Raw genomic sequence first — 3,946 nt, forward strand, 5'->3', positions numbered from 1 at the left:
ACAACTGAGAGCAAACTGCCCCTGCACAACTGAGAGCAAACTGCCCCTGCACAACTGAGAGCAAACTGCCCCTGCACAACTGAGAGCAAACTGCCCCTGCACAACTGAGAGCAAACTGCTCCTGCACAACTGAGAGCAAACTGCCCCTGCACAGCTGAGAGCAAACTGCTCCTGCACAACTGAGAGCAAACTGCCCCAGTACAACTGAGAGCAAACTGCTCCCTGCCGACACCACGGACACCACAGCAGCCAGGCACACGTGCGGGGCCAAGCCGACCGATCCACACAGCTCGTCCTGCCTTCACACTGGCACCCGCGGCAGAAATCAGTACTGCAGATGAGAAAATACATGAAATACCAGACTGGTGATGGCACTACCTCAGGAAACCAACCTCATTTCCCAGCAACTGTTCCCTGTCACGCAGTGGAGAAATAACTCTCCCAGGCACCGTTTGTTTCCTGGCCCTTTGCTTCCAGACTCTCATGCGCATCCCTCAGGCACAGGAGTGTCTCTGGACACCACGCAAGGAGGCCGAGCACTGAAGCAAAGACAGTGCAGAGCTGAGTACTCTAGTGCCAAACTACCTTTACAGATTAAGCCTATATCTTAGCAAGCCTCCTCTGGGTGAGGGGGGAAACAAAAAAAGAATTCCTGAGAATTCTGGCAAGAGAAACAGGACTTTTCAAAGTTAGTCATTCCATGAACTAGAACACCTGTACTTCAGGAAGCAGGAGCAACAACAGTGGATGAAAACGAAGTCTATATAGTAATGTATCACCTGTACAACCAGAAACCTGAAACGCTACACTGGACAACCCTCTGAAGGTTCATGAAGCTGAAAGACAGGGAGGAGTAGCAAGAAAACATTTCAGCTATGAAAAGAGACCAAAAGCACTCTGTGTGACTGAAGCACAAAACCAAGTGGCAGAAAACCTGTGCTGCGGTTCAGACTCTCCTTCATCCCAGTGAGCAGGAAAGGGACACTGCAGGAGTCTCTGACAGGTATGTGGAGAGCCCAAATGGAGCACAGAGAGCATCCTGGGTGCTCTGAGAGTTTTATACTTAGATAAATCATCTAGTCAGGTAAGCCTGCTGAAATAGCCCTATAGAACTTCCTAAGTACAAGGAATACTGAAGGATTAAATCAGCCATGCTAAAAAAAATGGATTTTAAAAGAAGGTAGTAAGAGACAGCAGAGGAAGCAGACACATTAGTATTAGGCTGCACAATAGATATTCTGCCTTAATGAGCAGCTGATCCCTTTATTTTCTTCCCTGCAGGACAAGATCAGAGAGTTTAAGGCTCCACCAACAAACTTTTTTTTTTTTAAACAAGGCACTTTTCAAACTAAAGGTAAACACAAAACCAAATGCAGTGAGGATCGTGGGCTGTTCCAGCAACTGCTTCTGGTGTTACACTACGCCTTCAATGTCAGAACTCAGTTTTCTAACACTGGTGCTTCCTATACACAAATATATTGTTAAAAAATAAGACCTTACATATTTGTTAGGCCATATGCTGTTTTGGGGTTTTTTCATTGTCACAGCTTTGTGAAAAATAAACTCTCCAACTTTGACTTCAAGTCTTGGGAGCTGAAAGCAAACCAAAAAACATGAACTAACCCGGTTTTCTCCAACCTTACCCACACATAAAACCCAAAGCTGACCTTTCTCTGTTTTTCTGGAAAACATAAAGATCTAGCTTCTCATAAAGCATGAAATACCACTTTTTAGTCAAAACAGCATCTCTACAGATAAAATTTAATTTTAAAACCATAAATTTCACTTTACAGACGTTTATGAATGTCATTACAAATAACCAACAGATTGGGCTGATGTTCTTACACACACAAGGGTTTTAATGATTTGCTGAATAATCTTTCATCTTCAAAGAAAAGTTTAATCTTGACAAGAGTAACAAGTTCAGCTAAAGAAAAACAGAACACCTCTACTAAGACTGCTCAGCTGCCTGCAGACGTATACACCCAGATCACAAAGTTGCCATGGCATCAACTTCAGGACTGTGGTTAGACACACAGAATGTCTTTTTCCTACAGACCATTATGGGAAGCTGAGTGACTTTGGCCATGAACCAAATATGTTTTGGCTCTCAAGTTGACATAATTCATCCCCATTTGGGCATTCCAATGGTTAGCTCCACTGAGAAAGCAAGGCAACCAGCACTTTAGAGCATCCATGTGAATGAAGCTCTAAATACACCGCTCTAGCAGCGGCAAAGAGAAACTCCATTTGTGCTCACCTTGCTCCCTATCATTACATAATAATATAATACTATTTTCTCCAGCACTTAACCAACAGATTAGAACAAATGGGAAAGATTCATTTTTGGCTACTGAATATCAAACTACAGTGTGAGGAAATTTTCTAGGATCTAAGGTAGCACATTTATTTCTCTTATTCCCTGATATTTTCAATTGTATAAGCATAAGGCTATTTTTAAACAACAGCTATCAAAAATACAGGCTAAAATAACACTCCTGCAGGTACCAAAAAACTCTGAAGTAGCCTGGATAAGTAAAACACTTAACACAGTCTGAACCAGTGAACCTCTTGCAAACTGTTTTTCCACGCAGCAGGCACAGAGGCCCAAAGCAAACCGCCCACATCCCCAGCTGTTGGCTTCCTCAGAAAGCACCATGTGAGGCAGAGCAGGGAGTGCTGCTGCCACCCTGCCCAGGCAGGGGCACGGCCAGAGAGCTGGGGCAGGGGACCCGCTGCTGTCACAGAGAGCTGGGGCAGGGGACCTGTCACTGTCACTGAGAGCTGGGGCAGGGGACCTGTCACTGTCACTGAGAGCTGGGGCAGGGGACCCGCTGCTGTCACAGAGAGCTGGGGCAGGGGACCCATCGCTGTCACCAAGGCACAGCTAAACCCCTTCTTCCCCCGAGGCTCATCCTCGCAGAAAGAGCTCTCCAGTCACATTCTACTTCTGAAAACAGTAATTTAGGACCCAGTTCACTATCCAACAAACACACATCATGAGGCAAACAAGTACTTCAGAAATCAGAAAGCTTTAAAAAGTATGTTATAAAATACTCCATTACTATACATTATCAGTAACTCATATATTAAAAACAAATCAAGTTATCATTTTATTCCTGAGATCACGGCAGGAACACTGACGACCTCGAGGGCAGGACCTTGTGTTCCAGCCGCCGAAACCGGCCCGTCCCCACAGACCCGCTCGTGTCCCGGTGCCGCGAACCCCCAGGCCCTGCCCGCGGCGTGCGCCCTGCTCTCAGCGGGCTCTTCCTCACCTCCTACCACCAACCACAACCACTGGTCACCAAGGAACCAAGTTTTCCCGAAAGCAGCATTCCTCTTCTTTTCCCCCGAATCTCTACCACCGAAAGCACGAAACCCGCCCCGGTCCCAGGACCGCGCCGGGGAGGCGGAAATCGCGGCCGTGCCGAGCGCGGGCCCCGCCCCGGCCCCCGCCCGCACACGCTCCCCCGGCACCAAGTTTCACCGCCGGCCCCGCGCCCGCCGGCCAGGCCGGAGGCAGGGAGGGAGAGGGGAGGGAGAGGGGAGGGAGGGAGAGGGCAGGGAAGTCTCACCAGCGGCGGGCCCGGCCCCTCGCCCCGGGCTCCGCGGCGCGGCCCAGCCCGGGCTGCTCGGGCTCCTCCGGGCTGGGCAGGCGCGGCGGCGGGATGAGCTCACGGGAGGGGCGGCGGCAGCGCCCGCCCCCGGCGGGACGGGCCGGGGCGGAGCGGGAGCGCTGAGGGAGGGGACGGCACAGCAGGGCAGGACAGGACGGGACGGGGCAGCGCCCGCCCGGCCCCAGAGCCCCGCTGAGGGGCCGCTCCGCAAACACCGACCCAGAGCACCGCACAGCCGGCCAGGCCCGCGGGCCGCGTGTGCTCGGACACCCCACACACCCCACACCGTGAGCTCTGCCCGGCTGTGCTGCCCGGACACCCCACAC

The 3,946-nt window shown here is 50.8% G+C and overlaps 1 protein-coding gene and 1 long non-coding RNA gene across 3 annotated transcripts in view; one reads left to right on the top strand and one right to left on the bottom strand.

Annotated features, from left to right (window-relative positions):
- Positions 1-3,637, bottom strand: part of TANC1 (tetratricopeptide repeat, ankyrin repeat and coiled-coil containing 1) — a 74,759-nt gene extending 71,122 nt beyond the window's left edge. Inside the window, exon 1 of one of the 2 annotated variants that reach the window (XM_027656231.1) lies at positions 3,579-3,637. The gene's annotated coding sequence lies outside the window, so the exon portion shown is untranslated. Of the gene's footprint in view, positions 1-3,278; positions 3,365-3,578 lie in introns of those variants that run through there. The other variant, XM_027656232.1, reaches the window with a different exon arrangement.
- Positions 12-1,511, top strand: LOC113953261. Its single transcript, XR_003529813.1, has 2 exons — positions 12-1,003; positions 1,282-1,511. It is a non-coding gene; the product is annotated as an uncharacterized LOC113953261 (long non-coding RNA).
- Positions 3,638-3,946: the final 309 nt, after the last annotated feature.

The sequence above is a fragment of the Corapipo altera genome, unplaced genomic scaffold (genome assembly GCF_003945725.1).
Source record: "Corapipo altera isolate COAL_440 unplaced genomic scaffold, ASM394572v1 68, whole genome shotgun sequence".
Lineage (NCBI taxonomy): Eukaryota > Metazoa > Chordata > Aves > Passeriformes > Pipridae > Corapipo > Corapipo altera.